The 11,842-nt window shown below is 42.0% G+C and overlaps 1 long non-coding RNA gene across 1 annotated transcript; it reads left to right on the top strand.

The window, feature by feature from the left end:
- Positions 1–1,129: 1,129 nt before the first annotated feature.
- Positions 1,130–11,604, top strand: LOC146056616 (uncharacterized). Its single transcript, XR_014469373.1, has 4 exons — positions 1,130–1,199; positions 5,409–5,507; positions 7,025–7,074; positions 11,461–11,604. It is a non-coding gene; the product is annotated as an uncharacterized LOC146056616 (long non-coding RNA).
- Positions 11,605–11,842: the final 238 nt, after the last annotated feature.

Here is an 11,842-nt window from a genome sequence, read left to right as displayed (position 1 = left end):
TAAGGCATACAATCAGATGCGATGCGATGCGATATCGCATCGCATCGCATCGCATCCGATATCGGATGCGATGACCCGATTTTTCCATAGGAATCAATGTTAAAATGATTCCTATGGAAAAATGGGTCCTTTTCATACCCCTACTATCCAAGTGGGCATGGAGTTGGATATAAACCTGTGGCGAGCGTAGCGAGCCACCGAGCCCGAAGCGTGGCGAGCGAAGCGAGCCCCGCGAGGGGACGGTATTCGTCCCCTCGCGGGGCTCGCTTCGCTCGCCACGCTTCGGGCTCGGTGGCTCGCTACGCTCGCCACAGGTTTATATCCAACTCCATGCCCACTTGGATAGTAGGGGTATGAAAAGGACCCATTTTTCCCATTGAATTCCATGTTAAAATGGACTCAGTCCATTTTAACATTGATTCCTATGGAAAAATCGGGTCATCGCATCGCATCGCATCGCATCGAATCGCATGGTCGCATGCGATGCGATGCGATCTCCCGATCCGACCCGATTTAGAAATCGGCAGCCCAGTTACTACATAAGTACCAAGTCCGCACTTACAACAAGTAGACTTTTTCACAGCATATATGATAAAACCCTCGGGCAAGTACAACAGTACTAGCAGCTTTGCCCGAGGGTTATATCATATATGCTGTGAAAAAGTCTACTTGTTGTAAGTGCGGACTTGTATTAAAACTTCTTTTTAACCAAAGATAATCTGCACTATGATTTTCCTCTATTCCACCTACTCACATACTATGTGAGAATTGGTGGTTATCTTTTCAGATATTATCACTGGATTGAGAAATCTCCAATGCAAAATCTATTTGGAAAAAAATGGTGATATCTCTGCTTATTACTATTGTGTTTTAAGGTTATACATTGAGCGCTGTGTGTGCAACACCCTTTTTTTGTTTATTGGGGCTGGATATGGCCGCAGGGGGGACCCCACGCCGTTTTTTTAATTATTTCTTTTTATTTCTTTTTCTTTTTTTTTAACACTGCAGCCAATAGGAATGTGTATTTAAAAATACGAAGTGGAATTTAAAATACAAATTTGTATCGGGAAAAATTGTTGTATCTGCAATACGATTTACTGCACTGTATAACAAACAATTTAATTTTTCAGAGTGGAGTAAATGGTGACAATTCAGATGCAGTTTTGAAACTAGTACAGAACGGTTTGGTACCTGCTGCGGTAAGTGCTCTGGAATATGTGCGTGCTTTATATATATTAACAAATATCATCTATTGGTGCTACACTATAACACAACATACTGTAGTTTTAGTTACATTTTCATGTAATAACATAGGGATGTAATCTGATGTTATGCTCATGATATTCGTTTCTAATAGGTCCTACACACATAGTGAGTGTGCTGAGTGATCTGAGCTATGCTAAATTGCTCAAATCGCTTAGCACACAGTGCTGCTCAGCACACACACAAAATATCCTTATTTTTGTAAGAAAAGCACTGTTTTCTTCATGTAGATAACTTTAAATTAATGGGAAATACACTCCATACATTGTTGTTATTATTATTATTATTATTATTATTATTATTATTAATAATAATAATAACTATACTAGCTGCAAACATCTGTTTTTTTAAAGGAATGTCAACATGCAGATAGAGCCATCCTCATCTAGCCCTTTAATAGGATTAAATGAGCCAAAGCTGTCAGACTTAATCCTCTGCTAATCCCCTACTGTATTGATCTATGCATTGTATTTCAGCTGAGAACAATAGGCCTTGGTGAGCTATGGCTCCCCATGGCTACCCAGAGAAGGCTAGTTGAAGAAGGCTCCATCTGTAGGTGTATATAGGCCCATTTCCAACATTCATCACTCCAGTGTTCTATTAGTACGATGTTTGCTAATCACTTTAGAAGACTAATGAATGATTATAAAACCTATTAAAACTCTTGTGCAACTATGTTATGCACAGCTGAAAATGGGTTTATTGGTTGGAGAAGCTATAAAACTGGCCTTCCTTTTAGCTAGTTGAGAATCTAACATTGGTGGGTTCGATTATACTCACAAAATGGCCAAAAAAGAGAACTTTCATGTGAAACTCGACAGTCTACTCTTGTTCTTAGAAATGAAGGTTATTCTATGTGAGAAATTGCCAAGAAACCAAACATTTCCTACAGCGATGTGTACTACTACCACGGCCGGTGCAAGGTTTCTCAGCACCCTAGACAATCTGTCAGCCCAACACCCCTCGACTCCCCATGGCCAAAATACCCTGCGGACACGCCATCTTGTAGGTTACACAGCTACCACCTGATAATTTAGCATTTTGTGTTGGGGTATTACAATTAGATTGGTGTATAGGATTAGGGTTTAAGGGATAGGATATTAGGGTTGAATTACCAGCTTGGCTTAAGGCGTTACAGTTAGAAGTTAACAGCCTGCTAAAACAGGCTGCCCAAGCTGTCACTGCATAAATAACCAAGCATCCCGATTGGTGAGTATGTGGGGAGCGGAGCAGGAGTGGTTGGCCAGGGAAAGCTGGGGGGGTTAGGTATTGCCACTAGTGGAGGAACTAGAGTTAGGATGTGGGAGGGGGTGGTTTACATTCAGATCCTGCCTTAGGCATAGGCAAACTATGCAATTGCCTAGGGCATTTGGAATGCCTAGGGGCACCAGCAGCTTCTGCTGATTAAAATGATATGCAGCATGCCTATATTATGTGTGTGAGTGAGGCTGTATCTGCATATGAAATAGTGTAATTATGGAAATCACTGTAACATAGCATTCCGTATGCAGGTACAGCCACAGTCGCACACAGAATATAGGCATGCCACATATCATTTTAATCATCGGAAGCTCCTTGTGTGCACTGGTCACATAACAATGCAAATAAGATGAATTTTCAGCAAAAAAGGCACCCAACGTTAGCAGAACTGGCCAGGAGCTGCATGGCCTATTGAGACAAGATGTTTAAGGAAACATCTGTATCCAAGCAGAGGCAGAGGTCACAGTGTTAGTGGCTGTGCGAGTGCTGTCTGCGGGTGGATTGGTTGTGCAATAGTGTTCAGCATATGAGTAAGGGGCATTATGTGTGTCATGTATAAAGGCATTAATAATGTGCAACATATGTGTAATGAGCATTATGTGTGTCATGTGAATAAGGGCATTAATAATGTGCAACATACGTGTAAGGGGCATTATATATGTCATTATGTGTATGAAGGGCATAATAAAGGTTGGCATAATGTGTAAGGGGCATTATGGTTAAAAGGACATTAATAATGTGTGTCATGTACTGGGTGGTATTATCAGGGGTGTTGAGAGAAAGGGGCAAATTACCCAGGCCAAAGTCTGATGGAAGGGCCCAGTGGGGGCCCCGGGCCCCCTCCCCTTAAGTGACAGCAGCAGCTGCAGCTCTTCTCCTATGCCCAGCATACACTGCTTTGTGCTGGGTTGCAGTGTGGCCATGGAGGTGCTTAAAATACAATATTTTTAGGATTTTTTTCTAAGGGTATAATGTGAATAATATGAGGAGTAATGTATATAAGGTAAAGTGGTACTATTGTGTGATGTAAAGTGAATAAGGGACACCATTGCATGATATAATGTGAATAAAGTTGCACTACAGTGTGGCATAATTTGAATTGGGGGTACTATTGTGTGGCCATGCCCCTTCCCAGCAAGAACGCACCCCTGTTTGGGCTGGGAACCAAATGTGTGCACTGTTTCTATTTAAAATATTGCAAGTAGGAGCACCAAAATGATGACTGCTATGATGAGGGTTGATGGTGCTGGGAAAGGGGAGCAGGGTCAGAGGCTGAACTAGTGGCGGTGCTACGGGTCACCAGCTAAAATCTTGCCTAGGGCATCATTTAGGCTAGGGCCGGCTCTGTTTACATTGCAGGGAGGGCAGATTTGGCAATTAGAACAGGGGTTCAGGGTTTTCCAGGCTGTGGTGCTGGGGCTTTGGTTCAAGCAGAGTGGAATGAGGTTAGGCAGGGGGGTTGAGGGCCAGATCACCACCGATGGAATAATATATGTATCCCCTTCTACGTGGTTGTATCTACGGATAAGGAATTCCGCCCTTAAAGTCTCATGGGCTATTAATGGCTGAGATTGGATTATGTCGCCAACGCTGGTTGGGGATGGCTGTGAAGGGAAATTGGATCAGCTGGTGTTTGGGGAAGCTTGTTCAGCCCCAGGTGAAGGTGCCATACCCAGCCTCTAGCAGTTTCATGGCCTGGTTGCATCATTTGTGGTTCCAGTGGAAGGAGCAGCAAGGCAACGAGTAATGTGAACATTAATAGAACAGAATAGAAGTGCGCTGTATCACCAATACCAATCCTTAAAAAGGTGACTCTTAAATTCAAATACATCAATGATTTGTAAAAACAAATGGACATTTATTAGATTTTTTCCAATATGTATAGCATGGGTCTTCAAACTGTGGCCCTCCAGATGTTGTTGAACTACATGTCCCAGCATGCCCTGACAGTTTTGGCATGCTCTTATAGGAAAAAACGCGGCAATGCATGTTGGAACATGTAGCTTCACAACATCTGGAGGGCCACAGTTTGAAGAACCATTATGTATAGATTCATCAGCGTTTTCACAGGTGTCACTTAAAAGATCAATCCACAGCCCAATGCGTTTCGTCCCTCAGGGCTTCATCAGGGGCAATGAATAAATCTCTATAAATGGTGAAAAAAATCTGCTGTTACACACATACTGTATATAGAATATAATAAAACATATACATACTGTATATATATACATATATTTATAAACATATAGAATATGTGTATACTGTATATATATATATATATATATATATATATATATATATATATATATATATAGACATTGGATGGGCTCTGCACACACTAAATTAACTGATAATAAATAGTGGAGATTTGGTTCATGAATTGATCAATGCATTTAAGCCTGCAGCCCCCGTCAAGGGCTGCAGGCATATATGTATATGTATGTGCACATGTTTTATTATATTCTATATATGTGTGTATCGGCAGATTTTTTCACCACTCGCCCGCAGTTTGGATGCCTATTATCACGTATTTCCAACATTCCTTCACTAGTTCTAAACAGTATAAATGTGGTAACACTTAATTGTTTAAACTTTAAACTATCCATTCACTACAGAGAAATATGTCTGACATAGCCATATACGTTTATATATATTTAATCCCGGTTAAAACATACAGGAAGTGATGTAGGTCTGCCCTTTTGATAAATACCAGCACCATCCAGTTTGTCCCCACCCCCTGATGAAGTCCTAAGCGACAAAACATGTTGGCCAACTTCTAAGACTGCATCTCCCGCACAAAAGCCACATATGTAGCTACACCATTGAGGTCATTTGTTTAGCTCAGTATATGTTGCAATAAAACATATAGAATTATTTTATTTCAGAGAAAACTGCTGACTGAACTAGGTGTAAATCTGGATACGCCAATTGACAATTTAGGAACCGCTGCAAATGGAGTTACAGGGGGCCTTTTATGTGTACTGGTAAGTGTTAAATACTACATGAAATTGGAAAATATTTACTAGTAATTTTAACACACATATATATATATATATATATATATATATATATATATATATATATATATATATATAAACAAGAACAAGCGAACCAGCACTCAGAAATTCAAATAACAGCTGCCCAGGGTGCCAACAATGGATTTATCTGGCAGTTGCACATGAAGTCTAGATAAAGATACTTGAGTGTATCGAAATGTCGACCTATTGTCATGTAATGCTGCTTATTGAAATATAAAAAAATGTCCAAAGTCCCCTGGAGTGACACAACCATTCTTCTTATCTATCTATCTATCTATCTATCTATCTATCTATCTATCTATCTATCTATCTATCTATCTATCTATCTATCTATCTATCGTTATATATAGTTAGGGATGTAATAGTGTCTGAGTTTCCTGGAGGTGCAGGATACCTGGCTAATGACTTTGATAGCATCCCATAACTCCGGTGAACTCAGACACTATTACATCCTGCCAATAATATGAGTAGCATTAGACAATCTACAGACAGAGATCTCTGACAAATAAAACTAATATAAAATGGTTTTAAAAATTTCCAAAATAGTAGTGAAATGTTAGTGAGAATTATATCAGAAAAGTGACTTCTGCATCCCCATATGTAAGCCTAGAACTGTGCCTACACAGAGGCGTAACACCTTGAGGCAATGGAGGCACCAGCCTCCAGGCTCCAAGCCCTGAAGGGGATGCCGTTACAATCCCGGTGGTCAGAATCCCGCATTAAAAATCCAGACACCTGAATCCCGACAGTCGAAATCCCGACACTTTCTCCCTCTGTCGGTGCCCACGACACCCATAGAGGGAGAATGAATTAGTGTGCAGAGTGCAGCAAGGCACCGGACCCCCTGCGTGGCGAGTGCAGGGGGTCCCCCCTTGTCAGGATTGTGACGGTCGGGAATCCGGCGTCGGGATTTTGAAAACCGGGATTCCGACCAACGGGATTTAGTACCAATCCCCCCTGAAGGGGCTGCATGTATAGAAGCCCTTTATTGTTTAGGGGGGAGGGAACCACCAAAGTCCAACTTGCTTCCAGTCGATTTGGATGAATTTATGCTTCTATGCCCTTAGCTGCCATCAGAGAACACATCCCCTTATGGTGCTGGCTGCCCATGAATCTGATTATTTAGGGGTAACTTCATTGTTGCAACTCCATAGCCAGCTGCTGGTTATCATGTTGTTCCGGCTGCATGCACCAGTTTCCAGCTGTTTGACAAGTTACCTACTCCTCAGACTGGGATTTTAGTGCAGCTAAAGATAGTCTTAGTCACAAATTTTAATTGTCCTTGGCATTCAGTTATTAATCTAATAAAAATCCGCAAAAATTACATTAAAAAATAGAAAAGTCCTATGTAGATGCTCTATTTAGCCTGATAAAATGCAAGAACACTCATATACAATTGTGCACTTTTTGACACTTTTAAGTAAACTGCTAATAACAATACTATTCTATTTATTTCATTTAAGCTGACTAAGGGTCTTAATGGCCTTCCTGGGATTCCATCCATTGGTATTTGGTAAGTGAGTTACGTATAGGATAGTAATATACTGTATTAATTATAAATTAACATAATCCATTACTGCTGGAGTAATCACACATCTGAGAACAGGTTATTATTTAGAGCACTATTGTGGTCATACAGATTATTTTCTTTCTTCACTGCAATGTAACCAGAACACATCAGCAGGGCAGCTGGGCAACACTCTGCTGCATACCTCCCAACTTTGATCCCTCCGGAGGAGGGAAACTCATATTCATGCCGCAGACTTGCAAACATATTGGGGGATGGGCCTAATGAAAGGGAGCATGGCCTATGCTTGCGACTCCTGCGAGGCCACATTCCCATTTTTGCCGGTGAGGGGGCATGCCCAGCAGCTACATGAGCTGCTGGCTATGCCCCCAGCCCCTACAGTTGCAGAAATAGATGCTGTGCGCATGTGCAAGGCGGTTATTCAGGGTGACTCCCAACTGCCCCCCGCGGGACACTGCCGTCCGTGGGAGGGACGCAGGAACTTCCCAAAAAAACCTGACGTTCCCGTGATAAGCGGGACAGTTGGGAGGTATTCTGCTGTCCTGACAGTACTGGCCTACAGTGAGAGGGGTTAGCTTACAGTAATGGCTGGCCAAAATGTGTGTCGTATGCACCAGCGACAGAGTAAGAAAATATTATTATGTTCTAGACAAACTGATCTGATGACAACAGAACAGGTATAAATATGTGACATAGGCTTCCCCATGCAAATGTGGGTTATCTCCAGCAGGAACAATGCTATCACTGATACTAACCCTTTTGTGTTAATGTGAATGCCCAAATTGCCAAATGAAATGCCCGGTTATCTGGCAATAAGGTCCTTTATCATAAATACAGTATGTCCATTATAATTCTTAAAAAGTGGAACAAATACAAATCATTTTTAATAAGTTTATTCATCCTGTTATAACACATCAATTGCCCGCACTGACATACTTGCAGCCCTGCACATACACCTTACATTCATCTAGTGATTCTTGGTGTATCACGTACTGTATGCGCTGCAGCCGCACAGCATTTGCACAGATTTCATAGTGCAATCACATCCCGCAGCCAAGATGTAAATGTAGTGTACACCCTTATTGCTATGATGGTGATAATTAATGTAATGCAATCAAAATTAGATTACAATCAAATCGCTAGGTGTCCTCAGCATGCTGGGTGGCCATGCATTGTCCTGCATGACCCCCAGCATGCAATCGCTACCAGTAGCAGAATCTGCTACCTGAATAAGGAACTATGGGGGTCCACCATACCCCGCCTTGTGAATGGTGGCTTGGCCACCACCCATTTGCAGCGTGTGTTTATGTAAAACATCCATTCGCAGCCTGTGGGGTAACTCCCACATCATTTGATGGTCGGCAACCATCGAATGATGTGGAAAGTGCACGCAGATCTAAGGTTGCTCAGAGCAACCTTAGATCTGCGTGCACATTCTGTAGGAAGAGGGTGGGCAGCAGACATCTGTTGATGTCAGATGGTCGCCCCTCACACCATTGGCCCATTATCATGGGATTGACCATGAAATGCTGGGCATTCCCATATGGTAATAGGGCTGCCCTGCCGCAACAACCCCCGCACACCGCCCACAAGATTGGGTGCGTGCACCCAGCGAACATTATGTTCGCTGTGGCCACACACACCAAACACATGCAAATGCGCATGCGCAAAGTAAAAACAGCGGGGGTGAGAGCGGACCTGAATAAGGTCCTATGTTCCTGCTGACACCTGCTCCCACATATTATCAGCAATATCCTCCATTGTCCGTATATGTGGTACATTAGAGGACATACTATGAAATGCACCAAGGCCTCCGTCCATGGCCCATTGCTGTCAGTAAAGGCAAGTGTGTGTGCACTTGATGATGCAACCAATAGAGGTGACATCACTGGGTACATACATTGGGGAAATTTACTAAGATAAGAATTCTATTTCACATGGAATGTTGCTATGGGCAATCAATCAGAATCTTCTTTTTATTTATTTACCACCTTCTAGAAGATCATAGTATTAACCAATCAGTGTCAGGGCTCAGGTGACTGGTGTTCCCGGCTGTGGCAGCAGTGGGCCAGTGGTGGATGCTGGGAATGTGAACACTGCTGCAGGTAGGATCTGTAAAATGACAAAACGACCTGCGGGGCTGCGCATCAGATCGGAATCGGATCTGATTGGCCCCAAAACATGCCCTATCTACATAAAATCGGTAGGGATTGTATCTTTAGGGGTGAATTGAGCCCAAATCATTTTGGCGTGTACCCTGCATTACTCTTCTGAGCAGCCATGACTAGATCTAATCCGCAGGTGCAGCAAAATAATCCAACCAGGCACAGATTGGAAGAGCTTTCATAGTTTTCTCACTGAAGTGTGTTTAATGCCCATCTAAGCTTTCCCACTTGTAGATACAAAATTAACAAAATGCTGCACTGATCAAGGGAGGAAATAAGTACAACTGTAGCATGTCATGTGCCAAGGGGGCGGGGCTGAGTGACGCATTGCATCCCAGTGGCAAACGCAGGATTTTCAGAAGGGGGTTTCCAGAGGGGTGGAGCAAAGCACGGAGATAGACACTTAGATGACCCAGTATATGCCGGGTCAGTTAAAGTATTATAGATAGACCAAATGTATATAAATAATAATAATAAAATAAAAAACATATATACAAACACACATATATATATATATATATATATATATATAAATATATACATATATATATATATATATATATATATATATACATACAGGGGAGTTAACAGCAGTGTAGACCCCTGGGCATAGCAATGTATTGGGGCACCTACTGATCCTCCAGCGGTAGGGGTGGGGGAAGCTTTGAGGGGGTATTATATTAACCGCTCAGCATGTAGGGCCTGGATCAGTAATTTCCACTAATTACCCCTTTACTGCACAGATGGTGGGAGATGGGGTGGGAGAAGGCGGCATTTGGCTGAATGAAGGGGCCCTGATACATACCTTCCAGGGTGGTAGAGGATGTTTAATACGCAGAGGAGGGGTGTATAGTGGAGTGGACTTATTATTCATAATTTTCTAGTGGGAGGACAGCTTGCTTGACTGCAGATTTCTTAGATTTTAATGGAAATAAAAACTAGAGGATCCCACCTACCAAGTGGTACTGGGTCTAGGGGATCAAAGTTCAGGAAGCAGAGCAATCTGCCAACGAGGATATAAAACTACATACCAGGTGTGTGGAGCTGGAGTAGTAACCAGCTGCTAGAAGGCTGATATCTCTGGTTCTGAACAAAATAGAGACAAGATACTAGTATTCATGAAAGGGGAAGAGTCCCTGCTTTTGGAATATATCCTCAGAAAAACTCTACGTCGGACAGAACTTGAAATATCTGACTGGGAAGAGCAATTAACAGGCTTGGATAGGGACCACTGCTTTGAAGTCAGATATCTCCGGTTCCCAAGGGCTGATTTTTTAATTTATTGTACCCATGGAAAGAGGGGACCCTCAGCTTTCAGCCTAGGGCCTGGAGACTCCGGGGGGGGGGGGGTTCTGGGTACTCAGAAACCCCCCCTGCGTGCGCTACTGCATCCTGGGATTGTGGATATCTGTTTCTATTACATCCACAGCTAGGAAACTAAAGGCCTGATTAAGACCTGACTCTAATCTTAGAATATCTCAGTACACTGCAAAGTAAAAACCTCCACCCAGACAGAAAGAAACAATGCCCTTTGCTAAATTGCAAAAGAATTGTGAAAAGTTTGCTAATGGTAATCCATTCACCCCCAGACTCTCGCTTCCAGTCAATCATTCTGCAGCTCCTTTTGTGTTTATGAACAGTACACAAGCGTAGCATTCAATAATGTCTCAATCTGTGAATTCTCTAATTAGCGGTCATGTCTGAATCAGGCCCTCAATGCATTTAAATGTAAGCTACTGTGAGCTGCTTTAATTATATATCTAGTTTGTGTTCATCACATTTTATGTGGTAACCAGTGGCATATTTATAACGTGTGCAATGTTCGCGTGCTCACAAGCCCCTGGGTCCCAGGGGGACCAAAACTTCACCCATTTTGTTAATACTTACCCTCAGGAGTCCCGTGATGAAGGCCATGGTGCTGACGGAATTGCTGGAGAAATGGCCAAAGTGCCAATATTCTGGGGGTCTGCGCATGCGCAGAATCTGAGTGCTCTAGTGCTCAGACTTTATTACACTGGGTGGCACAACACAGTGGCCAGCAGAGAGGAGGGAGCCCAAACAAAGGAGGCTGCACATTGGATGGATAAATACAGGCAGATTTATTTTTACACTGCAATTTAGATTTCAGTTTGAACACACACCACTCAAATCTAAAATAATCCCTATGTTTCTAAATGTATTTATATTGTTATATGTTGTTTTGCAGAGTCACATGATTCAATCTGAAGCACATCTGCTTCCAAAGGAGAAAATTGATTCTGAATCTTTGCAAACAAATATTAATAGTCTTCTGAACTCTCATTCTCATTGGATCGCCCAAGTTTTTGAGAAATCTTGATTTTTGCTTTATTTCCTGAGTGATTTGTTTAATCAATAAATTTCTTGCAAGTTAGTGCACTGTGTATTGTCATTAGTTACAGATCCAAAGCAATGAGTTGGAAATATGTACAGTATATTAAAAATGAAGAATAGGACACTAAAATGGATCTAGATACCTGCAGTGCATAAAGGAAACAACAATATATTTGATAATAACCTGCTAATGTAATTGATGGAGCAAAATGTCTCTAAATTTTAACAATAAATGG

The sequence above is a fragment of the Crinia signifera genome, unplaced genomic scaffold, assembly GCF_055691185.1.
Source record: "Crinia signifera unplaced genomic scaffold, ASM5569118v1 HAP2_SCAFFOLD_86, whole genome shotgun sequence".
In the NCBI taxonomy this organism is placed as follows: domain Eukaryota; kingdom Metazoa; phylum Chordata; class Amphibia; order Anura; family Myobatrachidae; genus Crinia; species Crinia signifera.
Note: the sequence above shows the minus strand (reverse complement) of the source record. Positions and strands in the feature narration are given on the sequence as shown.